At 44.8% G+C, this 27,125-nt stretch overlaps 1 protein-coding gene across 1 annotated transcript in view; it reads right to left on the bottom strand.

Annotated features, from left to right (window-relative positions):
• JADE2 (jade family PHD finger 2) overlaps positions 1 to 27,125 on the bottom strand; it is an 855,152-nt gene that overhangs the window by 28,333 nt on the left and 799,694 nt on the right. The window lies entirely within an intron of this gene.

Genomic DNA, 27,125 nt, shown 5'->3' with positions numbered 1-27,125 from the left:
CCGGGGAACTCATAGGAGATCCACGGCTCCCAGATTTTTAGAAACTTAGCATGAGAATTATGGACAATACTGGACATACGTTCCTGAAGTAGCATAGCAGTCATGCGGGTTTTAACCCCTTGAAAATCTACCCGTTGGGACTTCCAGGCTTGGGCAATGGTCCGCTTGGCCGCTATAAATAAATAAGTAGCCAGCTTCTGTTGAGGGCCTCACAAACCAGGTACCGGGCAATGTAGAAGAGCTAGCTTAGCGTCCCTTCGGATCGTAAGGTGGAAGAGTGTCTGCAGCAAACCAAAAATCCTAGACTAGAATCCCACCAGCCTTGGGCAAGCCCACCATGTGTGCAGAACATCACCTCGCTGTCCACAGTTGCGGAAGCATCTGTCAGTACTCCCAGGGAAAGCCCGAGCTGTGCGGGCAGGTACCCAATACCATCGGAACATTACTTTATATGCAGCCTCTAGGGTATTTGTGTTGAACGAGCATTTGGCGACCGTTTTCCAGGCCCTGCTCCAGTCCTCTGGGTCTACTAGGGCCTGAAGGTCCTTTTCCCATTGAGTCATATAAGAGAGGGGTGCTGATGGCGGGCGACCATTCAGAGAGGCATAAATGGCCGAAATAAGACCTGGGGACCCTGGGGCGTGCTGGCATGAATGTTCAAAAAAAGTTTTTTGGAAGGGGTAGGTGGACATGCGGCGCAACGTTGCAATCCAGTGCTTTAATTGGATAAAGTGATAATGCTTGTTAGCCGGCGCCCCATGTGTTTCCCGGATACTCTCCCAGGAGGGGAGTAAGCGTGAGGAAAGAAAATTTTGAACTCGTGGGTAGCCATGTGAGGACCACCAGGAGAATGCCTGGGGCTCCTTCAGACCCGGGGGGAAAAGAGGGTTATGAGTGATGGGGAGTAGGGGTAGAAAGGGGGACATCAGATTACTGGAAAAGCAAACTGAGTCCCACACCCGCAGACCACGGAGCAGCATGGGGCTTAGGGAGGGAGGGCGCAGATTCCTGGGGAGCCAGAGGAGTGCCTGAAGTGCACAAGGGTCACAGCCAGGCACCTCCAGGAGCACCCACAGAGGGACATCCGCGGTTGCATGGAGCATAGTCAACGGAGAGATCTGGGCTGCTGTGTAATATTTAGAGATATTGGGGACCCCCAAGCCTCCCCGGAGCCTATGGGTATAAAGGGTCGCTCTAGGTACCCCGGAGCGTTTGCGCGCCCATATAAATTGGAGGATTTTATTCTGCAAGAGTCTAAGGAAAAAAGTGGGTACCCGGACAGGCAAAGTACGAAAATAATAAAGGACTTTAGGAAAAATCGTCATCTTCACCGCCGAGATCTTGCCTACCCATGAGAGAGTGGAGAATTGCCAGGCTTGCATAAGGGTGGACACCGTTCGCAACAGGGGATAATAATTGGTCGAGAAAAGGGAAGAATAAGACGGTGTTAATTTGACACCCAAATAATCATCGAGTGGGATGCCCAACGGTATGGAAAAGGGTCCTGGAGACGCTGCACCAGTTCCAGAGGGAGGGTAACGTTCAGCGCTGTGGCCTTGGCAGGTTAATTTGAAGACCCGAGAAGGCTGAAAATCGGTCTAATACTAGTTGCAGGTTGGGCAGGGAGATAAACGGGTTTGATATGGTCAAAAGGGAGTCGTCCGCAAAGAGGTTCACTTTGTATTGAGTACCCGCGTAAGGGATTCCCGAGATATCGCTATTGGCCCTGATCGCCGCCGCCAGCGGCTCCAATGCCAGGATAAATAGTGCCGGGGACAGGGAGCATCCGTGTCTAGTCCCCCGGAGTATCGGGAAAGGGTCAGAAAGGAAGCCTGCATATTTAACCGACGCCGACGGTGCGGAATAGAGGGCCTGGATCCATTGCAGAAAATGTGGTGCAAATCCCCATTTCGTTAGAACAAAGTAAAGGTAGTCCCAGGAGAGCGAATCAAACGCTTTATAAATATCTAGAGAGCAAAAGTCCAGGTATTTTACGCTGATGAAGTATATGAAGGAGATGGACCACCTTGCGGACATTGTCCCCCGCCTGGCGACCGGGCACAAAGCCCACCTGATCCCTGTGAATGAGGGCCTGAAGATATCTGTTGACCCTTGTGCTCAGAACCTTTCCCAGAACCTTCAGGTCAACATTCAACAGGGATATGGGACGAAAGGACTGCGGGTCTGTGGCTTCCTCGGGTGACTTAGGAAGGTTTCAATGATTGCTTGTAACCTTCACAAAGACCAAATAATATACACTGATTTGGGTTATTCCTATCAAACAAATGTAGCAGTAAAAAATGTGGTCAACATTTATGAAGAAAAAATTATTAATTTGCAACATTTTCTAACAAAAATGAAGAAAAATGCAGTTTTACTAATTTTTTCGGTCAATTTTTATTTATAGGGGCAAAAAAATTATATATATATAAAAACCCAGTGGTGATTAAATACCACCCAAAGAAAGCAATTTGTGTAAAAAAAAGGACAAGAATTTCATATGGGTACAGTGTTGCATGACTGAGTAATTGTCAAAGTGTGAGAGCGCTGAAAGATGAAAATTAGCCTGGTTCAGAAGGGGGTATAAGTGCCCAGTGGACAAGTGGGTTAAGGAGATACAACCCTTCCTATTTGTCCTGTTTACCATTATCAATGAAAGTGAAAGTAAAAGGAAAAAAAAAAAAATCACAAATTTTAGGTTGTCCCCTGAAATGTTATAGAGGGGAAATCTTCCAATTTCGACACGTCATGGCAAAAATAAAAATAAAAAAATCTGACAGGGGTAATTACCCTCCCTTACTTACTAAAGTTTTGCCTATAGTCCTACTTTACGTAAAACAATCTTTCATGAGTTTCAGCAGTAGATGAATATTACTTTGTTAGATGCTTAATACAGGGTATAGGTAGCTCTGTTTGCTTACTTAAGCCGCGTACACACGGGCGGACTGTCTGGCCAACTAAGTCCGTCAGACAATCCGACAGACAGTCCGTCCTACTTTTGAATGAACGGACTTGACCACACACGATGAACAGACAGTCCGTTGAAAGCTTGCGCGATGACGTGTACAGCACGTACGAGGGTACTAGAAATACGACGTCCAATACACTGCAATGCAACCTTCGGCCGTGTAAATCCTTTCTGAGCATGCGCCATACTTAGTCCGTCCAACTTGCCTACTCACGAGCGGACTGTCCGCTGAAACCAAAGTTGGACAGACAATATTACGGAAATTCCGAAAGACTTAGTCCGCCAGACTGTCCGCTGAAAAAGTCCGCTGAAGCCCACACACGAGCGGACTGTCCGCTGAAATGTGTTTCAGCGGACTAAGTTGGACAGACAGTCCGCCCGTGTGTACGCGGCCTTAGGTGTACATGTGTCAATGTCTTGTAACCTGGGGGATAGGTAGCAGGTACAAAGCTCCCTGAGATGAACGGTTTTTCAGGCACAGATACAAAATCCAGTGAGGTAGTGACAAACAGTGCTGTGTTTAATTTGTGTTATATACAAGTCTATATACAGGTGCTATACATTGTTCCAGAAAACAAATAAGAATAAAAATAGCAAAACAAAAATCCTAGCCATGTCTTGGTTCTAACTACACAATATGCAAGCCCTAACTACCAGGCTGAGCAAGCCTACCGGTTGTCAGTTTCTGCATAAACTGCTTAACAACTTTTACCAACCTTTTGCTCTTCACAGACCAGTGTTGTCTGTGTTTCCCAGGCAGAGAGCAAAGACTGTCTGCTCAGGTGAGCTTAAATTATCCTGGGGAAGAGGACCATGACCCGAACTGGACCATGGATCAAAGATCCCTGAACATATATGAGAGGAGCCTGGGAGATGTATAAACCCCCAACAGGACTTTTCCCAGCTCTCTCTGGGACGCTCTGCTACGTATCCTCCCCCCTTGTTTCAACCCCAGGGTTGGACGCTTGTAGCCCTACATGAGTGAACACGGGACAGGGCATCTACATTCCCCATCTCAATACCTGGTCTGTGTCTTACAGTGAAGGAGTAATCCTGTAGAGCCCAAAACCACTGGTTCACCCGTCTATTAGTCTCCTTCTTTTAGGCCATCCATTTCAGGGGAGCATGGTCAGTTATTAGCTCAAACTGGAAAATACCTGAGCGCGTCCACAGCCCACTTTATGGCTAAACATTCCTTTTCAATGACTGCATACTTTTTCTCATGGTCATTGAGCTTTATGCTTAGGAACACCACATGGTGTTCTTCCCCATTGTGTACCTGTGATGGTACTGCCCTGATACCAACATCAGACGCATCCGTCTGAACCAAAAAATCTTTGGAGAAATCGGGGGGAGTACAGTACTGGCTGTGCACAAAGATCCTTCTTCAGGACTTGGAAAGATTCCTCTGCTACTGAGGACCATTTCACCAATACAGAGTATTTCCCTTTCATAAGGTCTGTCAGTGGGACAGCTATAGTTGTAAAATTTGGGACAAACCTTCCATAATACCCTGCAATGTCAAGAAAGGCCCTGACCTGCTTCTTGTTTGCAGGACGTGGCCACTCATGGATGGCTTCTATTTTACTCACTTGAGGTTTTATGACACCATGGCCAATAGTGTAGCCCAAATACTTGGCTTCCTCTAGACCAAGAGCACATTTTTTTGGATTTGCCATAAAACCTTCTTTGAAGCTGGAATCAAGGACAGCCTGGACACGGGGCAAGTGAGACTCCCAGTCAGTGCTATGTACCACTATGTAATCTAGATACGCTGCTGCATATTGTCGGGTGGGGTCTTAGGGTCCTGTCCATGGTCCTCTAAAATGTCGCAGGGGCATTTTTCAACCCAAAAGGCATTTTTTTATATTGAAAGGAACTCTCTGGGGTCACAAATGCAGGCTTCACTTTGGCGCTACCAGTCAGGGGTATTTGCCAATAACCTTTTGTCAAGTCCAAAGTGGTCAGATAGCGAGCCTTGCCAAGTCGGTCTATAAGTTCATCTACTCTGGGCATTGGGTACGTGTCAAACTATGTCACTGCATTCAGCTTCCTGAAGTCGTTACAGAAGAACCTCCACGTGCCATCTGGTTTTGGGACTAACACAATGGGGCTAGACCAGTCACTATTGGATTCTTTAATGACATCTAGCGCCAACATTCTTTTAACTTCATCGCTGATGTCCTTTCACCTCGCTTCAGGAATTCGGTATGGTTTGAGTTTGACACGGACCCCAGGTTCAGTAACAACATAATGCTGAACTGCTGAAGTCGTGCCAGGTAACTCTGAAAATTTCTCTCTATTCCTTATCAGGAAATCTCTAGCTTCCTGTTTTTGGGTACATTACACAGTGTCTGGAATTGTGACCTCAGGGATCAGAGGGGACTTAGTACTCTTAGGCGTTACCGGGAGGGACCTCGCCGTTAACGCCAGTCTTTAAACAGGTTTATGTGATAAATCTGTTCGGGCTTCCTTTTTCCTGGTTAATATACCTTGTAATTGAAGTCCCCAACTCATTCAATTAACACCAGGATCCTGTCACCAGGTGAGAAAAAAATGGAGTTGGGCTCCCCTGTTATATATCCTCTGTTGGGTTGCTTGGGCCTGCAGTAAGTGTACTTTTACCATCGGAATGATTGCTGCAATCCTGTCCTGCATTTGAGCGATATGCTCAATGACATTTGTTATGTGTACGCGGCCTTAGGGAACTGCTTCAGGGTAACCACGATTACAAGGATATGCTGATGACCCCGGGCAGACGTGGGTAGTGGACCCCCAAGGTCCATGGCAATCCTCTCAAAGGGCACTTCAATAATGGGCAAGGGCACTAAAGGAAGTGGGGTAGTGGGGCTGACATCTGACACACAGGACAGGATTGACAATAATTCTCAATATCTTTCTGTAGCCTGGGCCAGTAAAACCTGCGCAACACCCTTTCAGTCGTTTTTTCCAATCCCTAAATGGCCTCTTAGCAAGTGCCCATGGGCAAGTTCCAACACCACCCCTCTGTATGGCTTAGGGACCACCAACTGTTCAACCACTTCATCATTCATTTTACATACACGATACAGTAAATCCTCATTGCTGCTGAAATAAGGAAAACAGGGCCTGTCACCTGGTTCGACAGGTACATCATTAATCACTATTACATTTTCCCAGGCCCTGGCAAGGGTATGGTCTTTTCCCTGCTCAGTACCAAAATCTTCCTTGTGCACATTAAGGTCAGCAAACTCCAACGTAGGCTCAGATTCAGCAGACGGCTGTCCAGCTCTACTGGTGGTGGGGACTTCCTCAGGCTCCTCCAGCTCTCCTGCCATATCTGATAGAGGAAAACCCGTGGAGCCCTGAGAGGAGTCCCCTGAACCCACATTGTCAGTAGTGGCCAGGAGTTCTGGCTCTGCCACGGAGTCGGGTACTGCAACTGGGTCGGACGATCCCAGTGTTCCCAAAACGTAGGGACGTTCCTACCAATGATGGCCTCATGCACCAAGTGGGGGACAAATCACACTGCATTGCTTCATCTGTCAATGGACAATTTGCTGCAACATGTCCCAGTTCTTGGCAATGAAAACACCTGATGTTTCCCCAGTTTGGTTTGCTGACAGGCAGTGGCTTCCCTTGTTTGGGATGCCAAACTTGAGCCCTGGCACCAAAATGTCTCCCCCCTATTTACTTGCCATGTTTACCACCCACTTCCCCTGGAATAGTCTTACCAGTTGCCTTGGGAGACCGTGGCTTTGGGTGGAAAGTCTGTGCGGTTGTAGGGGTGGTGACCAGGTTCTCTGCAGCAAAGTACCTTTCAACGAGATCCACCAGGTTGTCCACCATGTTGGGGTCCCTTGACTCACCCACTTCTGCAGAGGAATTGGTAGGGACCTCAGGAACCGGTCCAGGACCACACACTCCACTATTTATGGCCCAGACAAGGACTCTGGCTGTAGCCATTTCCTCAACAGGTGAATTAGGTTGAACATCTGCAACCTTGGGGCTTCTCGTCTTGGAGGAACCAGCTGTGGACCCACTGTGCTCGAACTGTCAAAGTGGTACCAAGTCACGCCAGGATTTCCCGCTTGATCTTTTCATAGTCTCCTGCTTCTGCTGACTCCAAATCATAGTATGCCTTCTGCGATTCTCCAGACAGCAAGGGGGGCGACCAGTCCTGCCCACTAGGTTTTAGGCCAATCTTCCCTCTCAGCGGTCGTTAGCAGAAAGGCCTCTGGATCATCATCTGCAGTCATCTTAGAAAGAAAGCGACCCACATGGATGGCTGAGGGCTTGTCTCCAACATCATCAACTTTAGCAGGTGACCACTGTGCTAGCATCTCCACAACCTTAGCCAAGGTTTTCCTATCCGCTTTTGCATCAGTGGCTAGTTGTTCAAACAGCCTCTGCGATTGCCCCTGTGCGATAGCATTAGCTTGCTGTTGTGCAGCATTGGCTTGCCGTAGTTCAGCATTTGCTTGGTTTAGTGCAGTGTTCGTTTGCTGCTGTGCAGTGTTGGATAACATCAATTGTTTTAGGATTTCCTCCATGTTTAGTCACTCTAGGTACTGGCCTTTTAAGTAGTAACTTACTACAGCTGCCCGCATTCTCCACCATATGTAACCTGGGGGACAGGTAGCGGGTACAAAGCTCCTTGGGATGAGCAGTTTTTCAGGCACAGATACAAAATCCAGTGAGGTAGTGACAAACAGTGCTGTGTTTATTTGTGTATATACAAGTCTATATACAGGTGCTGTACAGTGTTCCACAAAACAAATAAGAACAAAAATCCTAGCCATGTCTCGGCTCTAACTACACAATATGCAGGCCCTACCGCTTGTCAGTTTTTTCAGAGGTTCAGTGTTGGGGCAGATGAGAAGGGGTTCAGCGGTGGGACAGATGTGAAAGGAGGTACACTGGTAGGACAGATCAGCGGGGGGGGGGGTAAAGCAGTGGGGCCATGATCTGAGGTGTGAAGGTGCATGAATTGGAGCTGATCAGAGGCGTGAGAGTGCAGGATGTTAATTTCTCAGTACTACTCAAGTAGTCTACAGCATTTACTTTATAAAAAATCCTTTTCGTGATTGAGAGTGTGAAGTTGACATTTTTTCTGTTATAAAATAGGCAAGCTCCATTTCTTTGAAAACATTTTTCGCCACACTGTGCTCAAAAAGGTTGCTTACCCCTGTTTTAGATCAAAGCAATGAACTTCGGTCTGTAAATGGTCAGTTTAGTCACTTAAAGAGGAAACCTTTTTCTGACGCTTGTTGTTTACAAGTTAAAATCAGTATTTTTTGCTAGAAAATTACTTATAAGCCCCCATACGTATATATTTTTTTTTTAGTAGAGACCCTAGAGAATAAAATAGCAGTTGTTGCAATATTTTATGTCACACTGTATTTGTGCAGCGGTCTTTCAAACACAATTTTTTTAAAATAAAAATACACTTAAATTAATAATAAAAAATAAATAAATAATAAAAACACACTAAACAGTAAAGTTAGCCCATTTTTTTTGTATAATGTGAAAGATGTTATGCTGCGAAAATCGTGATCTTTATTCTAAGCAAAAAAATTGTTTTTTATTTATCATTTTAGTCAGAATTGTGCAGCTCTAGTATAAATAAATTAGATCTTTATTTTTAGAAAGTTATCATTTGTTATTAACTTTATTGGCAATAGCATCTGCATTGGCTAGATTCTTATTCTAGACAAAAGGTTGTAATCACTTATTTTATCATTAGGCGTATAAATAAGGAAGTAGAAATAGCCAAAACAGGGGACATGACCTCAAACGAGCAGGAGGAAAGCTCAAAACTAAACTTTCAAAGATTTTTTTTGCCAAAAGGGTAGTTGATGCTTGTTAAAAAAAAAAACATTGAGGCAGACTTGATGGACCACTTAGGTTTTGTTCTGATGTCACTTTTCTATGTTCCGTTTCTCTTCTATAACCCTAAGTTTACACCTATGCTTTTTTTAGTGAGTTTTGCAGTTTGCAGACACGCACCGCAGTCCATTTAACATGGTTTCCTATGGTACTAGTTCACATCTATGCATTTTGCGGCTGGTGCATTTTTTGAAAGGGACGGGAACTTTTTTCCCGCAATTTGCGGCTAATAGACTTCAATGGAGCTGCACCAAAAATGCAAGTGGTGCATTTTGGATGTGTTTTGCACTTTGCGCTTCTTATTTTACCACTGTATATAGCTGCTTGCTAAGCGGGGGGCCGGGAAGTCAGCCTTGTTGAGGCTGCAGTGGAACTGCTAAAAAGACCCACCTACGGATGGATTATACTCACTGTTGGGACAGCTGCCTTCTTTTCTCCTTCTTTTCCCCCTGTCCCATGCAGCATGTTTCACTATCCCAGTGGATATCCTGGATGCTGAAAGCTCTTCTGATTGCTGCTTAGCCCCCAGATACTGTTCCGGAGGGTTAAGGTTGCCTCTCATACAGGACCCCCCCTTTCAGCCGGAAAGCTGATTTGGTTTGGATTAGAAGCCCTTCTCAGTTTTAGGGGGATGAGTGGGGTGGGGGACATGTTACCTGGTTTATTTTTACGATTTATGTTAATTTTTTTTTTTTAAGTTTTCCTAACATTGTTTGATACTAGATTCCAAATGTCAGCATTGCACGGTTTTATACTCAGTCCTTTCCGGGTCCAGCAGGTGTTCTCAGGGAGGACAAAGCCTCTAGAGCCTATAATTAACATCCCAAGTGCCATATATGCCTTCCCTTAATATCTTATAATGGAACCCCAGGGGACTGAACTCTTCGGTTAAGTGATCCCTGGTGTTCCAGTATATTGAGTGTTACAATCCACATATTTGTGTGCTTGGTGGGCAGTAGAAATTTAGCTCTCAAGAAGCCCTGGACTGGGTATCACTACCACTCTACACACTCGAACACAAGGGGAGTCAGCATGTTCGCGCTCAAATCACTTCCCTTCAGACTATTAGACCTGAACCTGGACATGGAAGGCAGATATTCAATTATTTATGCACAAGTCTGTTCAATGAGGTGGGTTATCCTTGGTCTATATCTACCACCCCCGGCGTCTCTGTCTTCTAAATCATATCCCATCCAAAATAGCAGTTTGCCAACGATAACATTGTCAATTTGGGCGATTTCAATTTGGTCCCTGACTCAGGCATGGATAGAATGTCCCTCTGCACTCTGGCCTGGTGGAATAGGCAGAAACATACAGTCTGACGGATATGTGGAGATGGAGACACCCTCAGTCCTGTGCTTACACCTGTCACTCTGCATCTCACCACTCCTTCTCCAGGATTGACCTGGCCTATGCTGGTAAAGCTGTTCTGCCTAGAGTCACGGATATTAAGATACTCCCCAGGGGTATAGCAGACCATGCACTGTTGCTTCTGGGCCTAGACCTGTCCACGGCCCCGGAGGATACATTATGGAGACTCTCCAGGTTCTGGGTGTCGAACACTGCGGTGGATGGGCAATTTAGGTGCGTGCTCCTGGACTACTGGGCCATCAACGCCTTCAAGGCTTATACAAGGGGACAGTACCAGACCATTATCGCTACAATTCGTAGAGAGAGAAGAGCCGAAATGAGCAGAGCGGAGATGGAGGCGCGTCTGCAGGAAGCAAGATTTGTCAGATCTAGGGACCCTCAACACTATTTTAAACTACAGTCTGACTAGGGAGGTGCTCCATCTTTGCACCCCTCTCACTCAGAAATGTATGCTGGCCCAATCTCAAAGCACATTTGAACAAGGGGAGAGATCAGGAAAATTGTTGGCCTGCCTTTCTCGGGGGGGGGGGGGGGGGATGTGCGTCTTGCACCTACAGGGCCCCAATGGTGATCTTCTATATGCCCCTGAAGAGATAAACAGCTGTTTTGTCTCATTCTACCAAACCATATATAGCTCCAGAGTAACGTATAGTAGTGAGGAATTGACTCCTTACCTAGAGCCCGTTGATATCCCTGTCTTGACTTCAACCTATCATAACAAACTGGACAAACCCATCACGGTAAAGGAAATTTTAAAGGCACTCGAGACACTTCAATCAGGTAAAACCCCTGGTTCAGATGGTATCCCTGTAGAATTTTACAAACAGTGTCCTGGAGAGCAAGTTGTTAGACCCCACGCCATGTTTACTGAGTCGCTAACTGCTGAGGCACTTCCAAACTCCCTGAGTGAGGCTGTTGTTGTGGTAATCCCTAAAGCCAGGAAAAGACCCTTCCATATGCTCCTCATATTGCCCTATTTTCTTGATAAATGTGGATGTGAAACTGTTGGCCATGGTCTTGGCCGACAGACTGAGCACGGTCATATCAATACTGGTTCACCCAGATCAAACAGGGTTCATGCCTGGGAGGGGTGCGGACATTAATATTAGAAGACTTTTCACACATATGGCCATGGCACAACCAGAGTCAGCAGGTGTAGTGGCCTCTCTAGATGCAGAAAAAGCCTTCGACTTTGTGGAGTGGGGGGTATCTCTGGGAGGTCCTATTCAGATTTGGTTTTGGCCCCAGGTTTAGGACCTGGCTGCGAATGTTCTATGACAACCCGTGAGCCAGAGTCCGTATTAACAGTAGCCTGTCAGACACATTTCCTCTGGGGCGCGGGACACGTCAAGGATGCGCTCTGTCTCCGGGGTTATTCGCCTTGGCATTGGAACCTCTGGCCCTTGTTCTGAGGGGCAAAGGGGGGTAAAGGGCATAGTTGGTGGGTCCCGTGGAAGAAAAGGTGTCCCTATATGTGGACAACACCCTTCTTTATCTTGCAGATGCCTCATTGTCTCTTAAAAGGGCTCTGAATAAATTCTAAAGGTTTAGTCGGTTTTCAGGAATTTGTATCAATTGGGGCAAGTTGGTGGTGTTCCCACTCCACCCGTGTCCTTTGTCTAGACATGGCCACACCCTACAATGGGTTGATGAATTCCCTTACTTGGGTATTAAGATCAGTGGTACAATGGATGAATTCATAGAGAAGAACGTGTACCTCCTCATGTCTCAGATCACAGCTAAAATGTACTGTATGCCGAAATGTCTTTACTTTTTAACCACTTGCCGACCGCCGCACGACGATATACGTCGGCAGAATGGCACGGGCAGGCATATTGGCGTATATATAAGTCCATGCCTGCCCGCGGGTGGGGGGCCCGATCGGGCCCCCCCCCGGTGCCTGCGGCGGTCGGCATTCGTTCGGGAGAGATCAGGGATGAGGGGACGGCCATTCATTCATGGCCACCCCCTCGCGATCGCTCCCGACGAATGAAAATCCTCGGTGACATCACTTCCTCTCCTGTATTGTAAACACAGGCAGAGGAAATGATGTAATCTCTCCTCGTGTCGGTCTTTTTCGTTCCGGCACGGAGGAGAGAAGATCGGTGAGTTGCACCTAACACTACACTAACAGTAGAACACGCCAGGCACACTTTTCACCCCCCTGATCACCCCCCAATCACCCCCCCAATCACCCCTGCCCCCCCAGTCACAGTGACACCAAGTGCATTTTTTATTATTTTTATTTTTTTTTTATTTTTTTTGCATTGGTGTCATTTGTGACTGTAATAACTGTTAGGGCAGTTAGGGTTAGCCCCCTTTAGCTCTAGGGTGCCCCCCTAACCCCCCCAATAAAGGTTTAACCCCGTGATCACCCCCCGTCGCCAGTGTCACTAATAAGCGATTTTTTTCTGATCGCTGTATTAGTGTCACAGGTGACGCTAGTTAGGCAGGTAAGTATTTAGGTTCGCCGCAGCTTTTTATAGCGTCAGGGACCCCCATATACTACCGCATAGCCCCCTGATTGCCCCCCAGTTAACCCTTTCACCAGTGATCACCATATAACTGTTACAGGTGACGCTGGTTGGTTAGTTATTTTTTTTTTGTTTCAGGGCACCCGCCATTTATTACCTAATAAAGGTTTAACCCCCTGATCACCCGGCGGGTGATATAAGTTTGAGGGTCAGATAAGGCCTGCGTCGCCCCAGCGTCAGGTTAGTGCCAGTACCGCTAACACCCACGCGCAAAGCATACACCTCCCTTTAGTAATATAGTATCTGATCAGATCTATATTAGCGTTGCCTTCATTTTAGGTTTCCCAAAACGCATTGTTAGCGGGATCAGCCCAGATACCCGCTAGCACCTGCGTTTAGCCCCTCCGCCAAGCCCAGCCCAGCCCACCCAAGTGCAGTATCGATCGATCACTGTCACTTACAAAACACAACACACATAACTGCAGCGTTCGCAGAGTCAGGCTTGATCCCTGCGATCGCTAACAGTTTTTTTTGTAGCGTTTTGAAACAGTCGCTGACAGGCTAGGTGCTTTTTTACCTGTGAGTCTCACTAGTGTACCCCTAAATTTAGAGCCCAAAATGGCAAGGCGAAGGTACACTAGTGAAGAGGCCTACACGTTTCTGAGCATGACAGATAGTGAAGAGGACGTCACTCATCTGTCAGATTCAGGCTCAGAATACGATCCTGTAGAGGACAGCGGCTCCATGACAGATAGCTCTGACGACGGAGATGAGGCCGCTGCTAAGAACAGGTGTGCCCAATCCCGTATGTATTCTGTTGTTGAGGTGCAGGAACCGCAGGTCACTCGTATGGAGCAGAGACGTACTAGAGCCGCTCAACCTTCTGGTGAACTGGCAAGCACCAGCGGCCTAGTACACCCTGGACGTACATCCAGCACTGCAGTAACACGTGGTGACGTGGCGAGTCCCATAAGTGCAGTTCAAGCTGGCGAGGTGGCAAGCACAAGTAGTGTCCCGCTGCCACCAAGAAGAAGACAAAGACAGGCCCGTCGTACCCATAGTGCCCTTCCTGCAGAATTCGCCAATCCTATTTGGGTGCCCACATCTTCTGCAGAACCCGTACTTCCCCCATTCACTGGCCAACCTGGCATTAACGTGGAAACAGTTGATTTTACGACACTTGACTTTTACTCACTGTTTTTCACCGAAGATCTCTATAGATCTATTGTGGACCAAACCAATTTGTACGCTGCTCAACACATCGCCACTATTCCCCAGTCCGCCCTTGCCAGACAATGGAAACCAGTTACGGTTTCCGAATTTAAAACCTTTCTGGGCCTCTCCCTCAACATGGGCATAACCAAAAAGAGTGAATTGCGGTCATATTGGTCCACTGACCCAATTCACCATATGCGCGTGTTCTCTGCTTCCATGTCCAGGGCACGATATGAGATGATTTTGCGGTTCATGCACTTCAGCGACAATGAACTCTGTCGTCCTCGTGGAGACCCTGAATACGATCGGCTCTACAAAATTCGGCCCCTCATAAACCACTTCAACCAACGTTTTGCAGACATGTTTACTCCCCATCAAGTTGTCTGCGTTGATGAGTCCCTGATTAAGTTTTCTGGTCGCTTGTCATTCAAACAATACGTCCCCAACAAGCGTTCCAGATACGGGGTCAAGATGTATAAGCTCTGTGACAGGGCCACAGGCTATACACGTAGTTTCATGGTTTATGAGGGTAAAGATAGTCACGTAGAGCCGGAGAACTGCCCTGATTACATAGGAAGCGCTGGCAAGATAGTGTGGGACATGGTGTCACCCTTATTCGGAAAGGGGTACCACTTGTACGTGGACAATTATTACACAAGCGTGCCACTGTTTAGTCACTTGTTTGATCAGCAGATTGGAGCATGTGGCACCGTGCGACCTAATCGCCGGGGCTTTCCCCAGCGGCTTGTAGAGTCCCCTCTTAGGCTGGGGGAGAGAGCCTGCTTGCGCAGTAATAATTTGCTCGCTATGAAGTGGAGGGATAATAAGAATGTTTTCGTTCTTACCTCCCTTCATGCAGACACGACGGTCCAAATTTCTACGGCGACTGGTATTGTGGAGAAACCCCTCTGTGTCCACAAATATAACCTTAACATGGGAGGGGTGGACCTCAATGACCAGTTGTTGGCGCCGTATCTAGTTGCCCGTAAGGCCAGACGCTGGTACAAAAAAGTGTCTGTTTATTTATTCCAATTGGCTATACTGAATGCTTATGTACTACACAAAGCTTCAGGACGGACTGGATCCTTCCTCAAATTCCAGGAGGATATCGTCAGAGCCCTTCTGTATCCAGACGGTGCTCCACCTCACCTTCCCCTACCAGATGCAGTAAGCCGGCTGCATGAGAGGCATTATATTTATGTCCTCCCGAGTACCCCTACCCAACGAGCCCCCCAAAGAAAATGTCGTGTCTGCAGTAAGCGCGGATTTAGGCGTGACACCCGTTATTGTTGTCCCCGCTGTCCTGACAATCCTGGTCTTTGCATTGGTGAATGTTTTGAACGCTACCATGAACTAGTTGAGTTTTAGAGTAGGGTACAGCATTGCACAGGCTAGGCACACGTTCACAGGGTCTCCCAAGATGCCATCGCATTTTGAGAGACCCAAACCGCTGGAACCGTTACAACAGAAGTGTTAAAGTTACATAAAAAAGTGTTTAAAAAAAAAAAAAAAAAAAAAAAAAACAAAAAACCAAAAAAAATATAAAATAAAAAAACCAAAAATAGTTGTCGTTTTATTGTTCTCTCTCTCTCTATTCTCTCTCTATTGTTCTGCTCCTTTGTACTGTATTCTATTCTGCAATGTTTTATTGTTAACCATTTTTTGTTTTCAGGTACGCCATTCAGCTGTAGCGTGGATTTATTTATCTTGACAGCAACAGCGTTTGCTCCCACGATACGTAAAGCCACGACTCCAGCGCTGTCGGAGGTGATTTCACCACCACAGTTAAAAAAAGAGCATATATGCCGAAGCATGGGGGCATAAGGGGTGGAGGAGCGATCTGCTCCTACCTTTTGCGGGAGGATGCCCCCATGCTTCGGCATATATATATTTTAGGCACAGATTGTGTTAAATGTGTTATTTTTTGCGATTTTTTTTGTATTTGCTTTGCAGGTATGGTAAGTCCTACTGTTATACTGTAATGTTACTTTGTTTTATTGTTAACCATCATTTGCTTAGCAGGTACGCCATTCTGCTGCAGAGCGGATTTATTTATCTTGACAGCAACAGCGTTTGCTCCCATGATACATAAAGCCGCGACTCTAGCACTGTCGGGGGTGATTTCACCACCACAGTTAAAAAAGAGCATATATGCCGAAGCATGGGGGCATAAGGGGTGGAGGAGCGATCTGCTCCTACCTTTTGCGGGAGGATGCCCCCATGCTTCGGCATATATAAATGGTGCATGTATGCCCACCATTAGAAAGTGGGTGGATGAAGGGTGGTATCTAATGGTGGGCATACCCACCGATCAATATTTTTTTTTCGTTCAGCCCACAGGCTGCATGAAAAAAAAATTACAATATATGCCCAACCAGTTCCAGCAACATACTGGTATGTTGCGGGACTTTGAGTGCTTATACCAGAATGATGCCTGCAGGTTTAGGTATCATCTTGGTATCATTCTTTTCAGCCAGCGGTCGGCTTTTATGTAAAAGTAATCCTAGCGGCTAATTAGCCTCTAGACTACTTTTACAAGCAGTGGGAGGGAATGTCCCCCCCCCCCGCACCATCTTCCATGGTTTTCTCAGGCTCTCCTGTCCCAACAGGGAACCTGAGAATGCAGCCGGTGGTTCCGCCAGCTGACCATAGAGCTGATCAGAGACCAGAATGGCTCCAATCATCTCTATGGCCTAAGACACCGGAAGCTACAAACATTTCATGACTTAGATTTTGCGGGATGTAAACAGCGCCATTGGGAAATTGGGAAAGCATTTTATCACACCGATCTTGGTGTGGTCAGATGCTTTGAGGACAGAGGAGAGATCTAGGGTCTGATAGACCCTAATTTTTAAAAAAAAGAGTACCTGTCACTATCTATTGCAATCATAGGGGATATTTACATTCCCTGAGATAACAATAAAAATCATAAAAAAATATATATAAATGAAAGGAACAGTTTAAAAATAAAATAAAAAAGCAAAATAAATAATAAAAAAAAAATTAATAAAAAAAAACACCCCTGTACCCCCCTGCTAAGGCGCAACGTGGAACGCAAGCATTGGTCTGGTGGCATATGTAAACAGCAATTGCACCATGCATGTGAGGTATCACCACGAAGGTCAGATCGAGGGTACTAATTTTAGCAGTAGACCTCCTCCGTAAATCTAAAGTGGTCACCTGTAAAGGCATTTAAAGGCTTTTAAAAATGTACGTAGTTTGTCGCCGCTGCACGTTTCTGCGCAATTTTAAAGCATGTCATGTTTGGTATCCATGTACTCGGCCTAAGATCATATTTTTTATTTCATCAAACATTTGGGCAATATAGTGATTTTTAGTGCATTAAAATAAAAAAAAGTGTGTTTTTTCCCCCAAAAATGCGTTTGAAAAATCGCTGCGCAAATACCGTGTGAAAAAAAATAATGAAAAACCCACCATTTTAATCGGTAGGGCTTTTGCTTTAAAAAAACACTTCATGTTTGGGGGTTCAAAGTAATTTTCTTGCAAAAAAAAATATTTTTTCATGTAAACAAAAAGTGTCAGAAAGGGCTTTTTCTTCAAGTGGTTAGAAGAGTGGGTGATGTGTGACATAAGCTTCTAAATGTTGTGCATAAAATGCCAGGACAGTTCAAAACCCCCCCAAATGACCCCATTTTAGAAAGTAGACACCCCAAGCTATTTGCTGAGAGGCATGTCGAGTCCATGGAATATTTTATATTTTGACAAAAGTTGTGGAAAAAATACATTATTATTATTTTTTATTTTTTTTTTGCACAAAGTTGTCATTAAATGATATATTGCTCAAACATGCCATGGTTATATGTAAAATTACACCCCAAAATACATTCTGTTGCTTCTCCTGAGTACGGGGATACCACAAGTGTGAGACCTTTTGGGAGCCTAACCGCGTACGGTACCCCAAAATCCAAGCACCACCTTCAGGATTTCTAAGGGTGTAAATTTTAGATTTCATTCCTCACTGCCTATCACAGTTTCGGAGGCCATGGAATGCCCAGATAGCACAAAATCCCCCCAAGTGACCCCATTTTGGAAAGGAGACACCCCAAGCTATTTGCCGAGAGGTATGGTTAGTATTTTGCAGACCTTCATTTTTGTCACAAAGTTTTGAAAATTGAAAAAAAGAAAAAAAATATACATTATTTTTTTTTTTCTTCATTTTCAAAAACAAATGAGAGCTGCAAAATACTCACCATGCCTCTCGGCAAATAGCTTGGGGTGTCTACTTTCCAAAATGGGGTCATTTTGGGGGGTTTTGTGCTATTTTGGCATTTTATGGCCTTCAAAACTGTGATAGGTAGTGAGGTGTAAAATCAAAAATTTACCCCCTTAGAAATCCTGAAGGCGGTTCTTGGTTTTCGGGGCCCCGTACGCGACTAGGCTCCCAAAAAGTCCCACATATGTGGTATCCCCGTACTCAGGAGAAGCAGCAGAATTTATTTTGGGGTGTCATTTCACATATGTCCCTGGCATGTGTGAGCAATATATCATTTAGTGACAACTTTGTGAAAAAAAAATAAAAAAAAATAAAAGTTTGTAATTTTCCCGCAACTTGTGGCAAAATATAAAATATTCCATGGACTCAACATGCCTCTCAGCAAATAGCTTGGGGTGTCTACTTTCTAAAATGGGGTCATTTGTGGGGGTTTTGTGCCATCTTGGCATTTTATGGCCTTCAAAACTGTAATAGGTAGTGAGAAGTGAAATCAAAGATTTACGCCCTTAGAAAGCCTGAAGGCGGTTCTTGGCTTTCGGGGCCCCGTACGCACCTAGGCTCCCAAAAAATCCCACATATGTGGTATCCCTGTACTCAGGAGAAGCAGCAGAATTTATTTTGGGGTGTCATTTTACATATGCCCATGGCATGCGTGACTAATATATCATTTAGTGACAACTTTGTGAAAAAAAAAATAAAAAAAAAAAAGTTTGTAATTTTCCCGCAACTTGCGGCAAAATATAAAATATTCCATGGACTCAACATGCCTCTCAGCAAATAGCTTGGGGTGTCTACTTTCTAAAATGGGGTCATTTGTGGGGGTTTTGTGCCATCTTGGCATTTTATGGCCTTCAAAACTGTAATAGGTAGTGAGGCGTGAAATCAAAGATTTACGCCCTTAGAAAGCCTGAAGGCGGTTCTTGGCTTTTGGGGCCCCGTACGCAGCTAGGCTCCCAAAAAGTCCCACATATGTGGTATCCCCGTACTCAGGAGAAGCAGCAGAATTTATTTTGGGGTGTAATTTCACATATGCCCATGGCATGCGTGAGCAATATATCATTTAGTGACAACTTTGTGAAAAAAAAAAATAAAAAAAAAAAAGTTTGTAACTTTCCCGCAACTTGCGGCAAAATATAAAATATTCCATGGACTCAACATGCCTCTCAGCAAATAGCTTGGGGTGTCTACTTTCTAAAATGGGGTAATTTGTGGGGGTTTTGTGCCATCTTGGCATTTTATGGCCTTCAAAACTGTAATAGGTAGTGAGGCGTGAAATTAAAAATGTATGCCCTTAGAAAGCCTGAAGGCGGTGCTTGGTTTTCGGGGCCCCGTACGCGGCTAGGCTCCCAAAAAGTCCCACATATGTGGTATCCCCGTACTCAGGAGAAGCAGCAGAATTTATTTTGGGGTGTAATTTCACATATGCCCATAGCATGTGTGAGCAATATATCATTTAGTGACAACTTTGTGAAAAATTTATAAAGTTTGTCATTTTCCCGCAACTTGTGGCAAAATATAAAATATTCCATGGACTCAACATGCCTCTCAGCAAATAGCTTGGGGTGTCTACTTTCTAAAATGGGGTCATTTGTGGGGGTTTTGTGCCATCTTGGCATTTTATGGCCTTCAAAACTGTGATAGGTAGTGAGGAGTAAAATGACATATGTATGCCCTTAGAAATCCTGAAGGCGGTGCTTGGCTTTCGGGGCCCCGTACGCGGCTAGGCTTCCAAAAAGTCGACCACATGTGGTATCCCCGTACTCAGGAGAAGCAGCAGAATGTATTTTGGGGTACAATTCCACATATAACCATGGCATGTGTGAGCAATATATCATTTAGTGACAACTTTGTGTAAAAAAAAATAAAAATTTTTTTTTTTGTCATTATTCAATCGCTTGCGGCAAAAAAATAAAATATTCAATGGGCTCAACATGCCTCTTATCAATTTCCTTAGGGTGTCTACTTTCCAAAATGGGGTCATTTGGGGGGGTTTTGTACTGCCCTGCCATTTTAGCACCTCAAGAAATGAGATAGGCAGTCATAAAATAAAAGCTGCGTAAATTCCAGAAAACGTACCTTAGTTTGTAGATGTGACAACTTTTGCGCAAACCAATAAATATACAATTATTGACTTTTTTTTTACCAAAGACATGTGGCTGAATACATTTTGGCCTAAATGTATGACTAAAATTGAGTTTATTGGATTTTTCTAATAACAAAAAGTAGAAAATATCATTTTTTTTCAAAATTTGCGGTCTTTTTACGTTTATATCGCAAAAAATAAAAATCGCAGAATCAGTCAAATACCTTTAAAAGAAAGCTCTATTTGTGGGAAGAAAAGGACGCAAATTTCGTTTGGGTACAACATTGCATGACCGCGCAATTACCAGTTAAAGCAGCGCAGTGCCAAAGTGTAAAAAGACCTCTGGTCATTTACCAGCAAAATGGTCCGGTCTTAAAGTGGTTAAGCAAAACCCAGTCACATATCCCTAAGGCCTTCTTCAGGTGCCTGGAGGGGGTACTGACCTCATTTATTTGGGCTGGGAAGCCACCTAGGCTAAAGCATATCCTATACCTTCCCTCATCAGGAGGTGGATTGGCGCTACCCAACTTCTTGTATTACTGGGCAGCCGCCCCTTGTCACGGTGCCATGGTGGTTCTCTCAGCCCAAACAGAATTTGGCGATAACACTGGAGGCAGCTATTCTAGGGTCCTTTGCGGCTTTGAGCAACTTTGTGTTCAGGGGGGTGAAAGCTCACCACTCCTTGACTGCCCCCATGAAGACTACAATCTGGATTGGCAGGACCATAGGGCAATATATAACAAACCACATCATGTATCCCTACACACACTGTCCTGGGGAACCCAAGGTTACCTCACCTATGACCCGGACCCCTTTCTGTGGGCCAAAAAGGGGATCACTACCTTGAAACATATACTGAATGGGAAAATCATATCTTTTCAAGAACTAAAACGTCTATATTCACTACCCAGCTCATTTGAATTCAGGTCCTGGCAACTATGACATGCATTGGGGGCTCAGTTTAAAGAATTGCTGGTCCTCGAGTCGGACTCCATTGAGCGCCTGTTGACCTCCAGCATGATGGGGAAAACCCTTTCCACCCTTTATCTCTACCGAACGGTGGCTCATGACACTAAAACCACTCGATTCCTGAACAGGAGGAGAGCGGATATTCTAGCTCTGGGCAAGGATGTATGGGAGGGCTGTATATCTAATTTCATTCCCTCTATGATAGCGGCCTATGATGATTGGCTTTTTACCCCGATCTGTGATAAGCTGTGCCTTGAGGACACCGCAATCACAGAGCGCACTTCCTGCACACATTCCTGACAAGCGTGATCATGGCAGATGTCCTATGACGCCCTACCACAGCTGACCGTTCACACTGTAGCTGTCATTCTGCTATAGTGCAGTCGGCAAGTGGTCAGTCTGACTCAATATGGGGAGTATCAGACTACTGGACAGGGCTGCTACTGTCAGAGCACCACAGCAGTTCTCTACAGAATATTGGTAGACATAGAAGTTGAAACGTATCTCTTGATATTTTGAGCCGCACTGTTTTTCTTTGTATTATTTTTGAAGTTATTACAACTGTGCTTTAAAAGTCCAATATTAAGAAATAAATACATGAAATGCTTAATTAACAAAACAAGAAACAGCAGACAAACATAATTAACTAATCATCATTTTTACTAGAGTACTCATGAACAAAACATAGTAGTAAATTTGCTGTGGAAATAGCCAATGATTTTTGCCTTGGGAGGACCATATACCGTGCCTTGCGAAAGTATTCGGCCCCCTTGAACTTTTCAACCTTTTGCCACATTTCAGGCTTCAAACATAAAGCTATAAAATTTTAATTTTTTGTGAAGAATCAACAACAAGTAGGACACAATTGTGAAGTGGAACGAAATCTATCGGATTTTTGAAACTTTTTTAACTAATAAAAAAATGAAAAGTGGGGCGTGCAAAATAATTCGGCCCCCTTGCGTTAATACTTTGTAGAGCCACCTTTTGCTGCGATTACAGCTGCAAGTCGCTTGGGGTATGTCTCTATCAGTTTTGCACATCGAGAGACTGAAATTCTTGCCCATTCTTCCTTGCAAAACAGCTCGAGCTCAGTGAGGTTGGATGGAGAGCGTTTGTGAACAGCAGTTTTCAGCTCTTTCCACAGATTCTCGATTGGATTCAGGTCTGGACTTTGACTTGGCCATTCTAACACCTGGATATGTTTATTTGTGAACCATTCCTTTGTAGATTTTGCTGTATGTTTGGGATCATTGTCTTGTTGGAAGATAAATCTCCGTCCCAGTTTCAGGTCTTTTGCAGACTCCAACAGGTTTTCATCCAGAATGGTCCTGTATTTGGCTGCATCCATCTTCCCCTCAATTTTAACCATCTTCCCTGTCCCTGCTGAAGAAAAGCAGGCCCAAACCATGATGCTGCCACCACCATGTTTGACAGTGGGGATGGTGTGTTGAGGGTGATGAGCTGTGTTGCTTTTACACCAAACATATCGTTTGCATTGTGGGCAAAAAGTTTGATTTTGGTTTCATCTGACCAGAGCACCTTCTTCCACATGTTTGGTGTGTCTCCCAGGTGGCTTGTGGCAAACTTTAGACAAGACTTTTTATGGATATCTTTGAGAAATGGCTTTCTTCTTGCCACTCTTCCATAAAGGCCAGATTTGTGCAGTGTACGACTGATTGTTGTCCTATGGACAGACTCTCCCACCTCAGCTGTAGTTCTCTGCAGTTCATCCAGAGTGATCATGGGCCTCTTGGCTGCATCTCTGATCAGTCTTCTCCTTGTCTGAGCTGAAAGTTTAGAGGGACGGCCAGGTCTTGGTAGATTTGCAGTGGTCCGATACTCCTTCCATTTCAAAATGATCGCTTGCACAGTGCTCCTTGGGATGTTTAAAGCTTGGTAGATCTTTTTGTATCCAAATCCGGCTTTAAACTTCTCCACAACAGTATTACGGACCTGCCTGGTGTGTTCCTTGGTCTTCACGATGCTCTCTGCGCTTTCAACAGAACCCTGAGACTATCACAGAGCGGGTGCATTTATACAGAGACTTGATTACACACAGGTGGATTCTATTTATCACCATCAGTCATTTAGGACAACATTGGATCATTCGGAGATCCTCGCTGAACTTCTGGAGTGAGTTTGCTGCACTGAAAGTAAGGGGCCGAATAATTTTCAGTTTTTTATTTGCTAAAAAAGTTAAAATTATCCAATAGATTTTGTTCCACTTCACAATTGTGTCCCACTTGTTGGTGATTCTTCACAAAAAATTAAAATTTTAGATCTTTATGTTTGAAGCCTGAAATGTGGCAAAAGGTTGAAAAGTTCAAGGGGGCCGAATACTTTCGCAAGGCACTGTAACTTAAAGCAGAACTTCACTCTATGAAGCAACATTGACGATTTTTAATCTTTATGCTACTAGCATTAGTAAATAGATAGGGAAGTATATCACATTTGCTTGTTTTCTTGTTTTAAATCTTTTTTTTTCCCACCCCAGGAGCCAATGTCTATGAGCCTATGAGGAGGGAGAGAGCTGCTGTTCTTGGGCACATCGCGGCACCGATATCAAGCTCAGGTAAGCAAAAGGGGGGTGGGAGGAGCTGCATTCAAATGGTTTTTTACCTCAACCACTTGCCGACCAGCCACCGTCATTATACTGCGGCAGGTTGGCACAGCTGCACAAATTGCCGTAAGTGTACATCGGCCACTTTAAGAGCAAAAGCAGGCATGCGCTCGTGGCATGATGCCGGAGCTGATGTCCGCCAGTCACCTGCGATCGCTCCACAGAGAGCCAGAATGGGGATCTGTCAATGTAAACACACAGATCCCTGTTCTGACAAGGGAGAGAAAGATATGCTGTTCCTAGTGATCTCTCTCTCTACTCCCAGTCAGTCCACTCCCCCCACAGTTAGAAACACCTCCCTAGGGAACACTTAAACCCTTGATCGCCTCCTAGTGTTAACCCCTTCCCTTCTTTATACAGTAATCAGTGGCTATTTTTAGCACTGATCGCTGTATAAATGTCAATGGTCCCAAAAAATTTCAAAAGTGTCCGATCTGTCTGTCGCAATGTCGCAGTCCCACTATAAATCGCTGATCACCGCCATTACTAGTAAAAAAATAAATAAATGCCATAATTATATTCCCTATCTTGTAGACGCTATAACCTTTGCACAAACCAATCAATATACGCTTATTGTGATTTTTTTTACCAAAAATATGTAGTAGAATACAAATTGGCCTAAACTGATGAAGAAATTCATTTTTTGGGGAAATTTATTATAGCAAAATGTAAACTTTTTTTTCTCAAAAGTGTTGGTCTTTTTTGTTTATAGCGCAAAAAATAAAAAACCACAGAGGTGATCAAATACCACCAAAAGAAAGCTCTATTTGTGGGAAAAGGACAGAAAATTATGTTTTTGTAAAACTTCGCATTACCGCGCATTTGTCAGTTAAAGCAACGCAGCACCGTATCACAAAAAATGGCCTGGTCATGAAATGAGTAAATCCTTCCAGGGCTGAAGTGGTTAATGCAGAGAATGCTTTAGGCTGGATTCACATATGAGCACGCAGCGGCTCACAGCAGGAGTCCAGTGCAGCTCTGTTCATCGTTTCAGGTCCAAAATTCAGTCCAGATTTTTGCCTGAATTCGGACCTGAAATGGGCCAAAAGAGGCACAAGGCTCCTGTGCAAAAAACACCAGAGCTGCTGCGAATATATGTGAACCGCCTCCATAGAGAGCAGGTCACAATGTCCTGCTATGCGAATTGGATGCGGGGAAACCCAGGAATATGGAATCTGCGTTTACCATCTAAGCATCTACCATCTGACCATCTAAGCTGTTACCATTTACTACAGGCTTATTTTTAAAGCCCTTAAGGTGAGGTAATACCTGAAGGGGGAGAGTGCACATTGCATGAAGACACCATTTGTTTCACTTTTTTTTCTTTTGATATGTTTATGGACTTTTTCTTTCTCATCAATATTGAGGACTGCGTATAACACACACTGAGCACTTGCACTTTTTTCATCTGCTAATGAGCACCTGCACTGTAATTGGGGATATTTTACTTACCATATATATTCGAGTATAAGCAGAGTTTTTCTGCACATTTTTTGTGCCGAAAAAGCCCCCCTCTGCTTATACTCGAGTCTCCCTGCATCACTGTGTCCATCTGCAGCCTCATGCACCTGATTTCCCGGCACTGTGACGTGCAGACTAGTCGGCAGCCATCCAGTGTAACAAAGCTCCGCCTACTCCTCATCCACGATAGGTGGAACACTGACTCACTGCTGGGAAACTGAATCAGTGTTCCACCATGGATGAGGAGGCGGGGCTTTGTTAAACTGGACGGGCACCAACTAGATTGACTGCATGTCACAGCACCGGTGTTCTGGAGATCAAGGTAGTATATTTGTACTACTATATTAAATAAACTCTTTCACCTTTCATATTTTGCTAGATAAATAGTGTCACGCTGTTTTTAAAGTGCAGCTGAAGTTAATGTGGTTTCGAGAGACCCTCCATGTAGTCTGACCTTTGGGTGGATGTGTTTGGAGCGTGCACACATGCAGCTGAAGCTGACCACCTAGTAGAGGGAAACATAAGGGACAAGTGTCTGGAAATCACAGAATACTGGACTGAAGCATGCTGGGAAATGGGCACAGTGAGGCTGTAGATGGGCATTGTTTACCCAGTAGGTGCTGCAATTCCCACCCCGTTTTTTGTGGTAAAATGAAGTGCCTCGGCTTATATTCAGGTCGGCTTATACTCAAGTATATACGGTAATTATCCTTTTATCTATTTATTTTATATTACCATTTTTAGAGTTTTAGTATATTGCATAATTCTTAGCGCCGCACATTGGGTATATATTATGGATGTATGCTTCACCTGTCTCTCTCCAGATGCACCCCCCAACTTCAAGGGTTACATCTTCATTCACATGTAGGGGAATAGGAAAAAGCAGTTTTACTTACCTCTGATGTTGCTGAAAGCTCCTCCATGCTTCAAGACACAGATACACCTCCCCTATCTCTAGCAATCAAATGCCCTCTGACTTCATCAAGACTGATGGAAAGCCCTGCATTGGATGTGAGGATGCCAAGGATAAGTTCACTGGTGGAGCAGAGGGAATCTTGCAGAAGAGCGGAGGCTCAGATAAGTAAAACTGCTTTCTGATTTTCTCTGCTCAGTGCACTTGGACCATGCTTAAAGTATACCTGTGCTCTACCAAACTCTCTTGAATGGGCAGTAGTGAACAGATATTTCATGGTACTGTATCCGTCAGAAAAATATTTAGGTTATCTTTTTTTTTCACATTGGTGGTCATACTGATAGCTATGTTACTGTCATGGTCTGGAGTCAGGCTCAGAGACCAGTAGCTATAGCAGCAGAGCAGGTATTCACACAGATCATCCTAGCTGATGACATAGGTTCACCTGAGGTGCGGGGTCTAAGCACTAACCGGTATTCACCAGAGCTCTTCATGGTGGAGATGGGCTTTGCTGCGTGTTAGTACCAAACGCGATCCTCAGGATAGCCCCACCAGGAGGTGAGCAAGCCAGGGTCCGGTAGCAGATAAAACAGGTAGGGATCAAGCAGAAGCGTAGTCGAGAAACAATCCAAAAGTCGGTAACAAATAGTTGCAGGTTGGGATTCAGTAGAAGCGTAATTGAGGAATGAGCCAAATGTCAGTAACGAATGCCAGCGAAGACACGGTCAGCAGCAGGAGAGACAGGAGCAACATATTGGCTGGTGAAGGCACAATATTCTGACAATTAGTAGGTGCAGAGACATGGCTTAAATCAGGAAGTTCATGGGAGGAGCAAAGAGTTCAAGGTTCAAGGCAAACAAGATTCACGACAAGGTCATTCAAGGAATTGTCTAAAGAACTATCCAAGAAGCTGTCCAGCAATCCAGGTGGCTCAGCAAGCAGAGTCACT

The sequence above is a fragment of the Lithobates pipiens genome, unplaced genomic scaffold (genome assembly GCF_037356315.1).
Source record: "Lithobates pipiens isolate NorthernLeopardFrog02 unplaced genomic scaffold, aLitPip1_a1.2 Scaffold_8, whole genome shotgun sequence".
Taxonomy (NCBI): Eukaryota; Metazoa; Chordata; class Amphibia; order Anura; family Ranidae; genus Lithobates; species Lithobates pipiens.
Note: the sequence above shows the minus strand (reverse complement) of the source record. Positions and strands in the feature narration are given on the sequence as shown.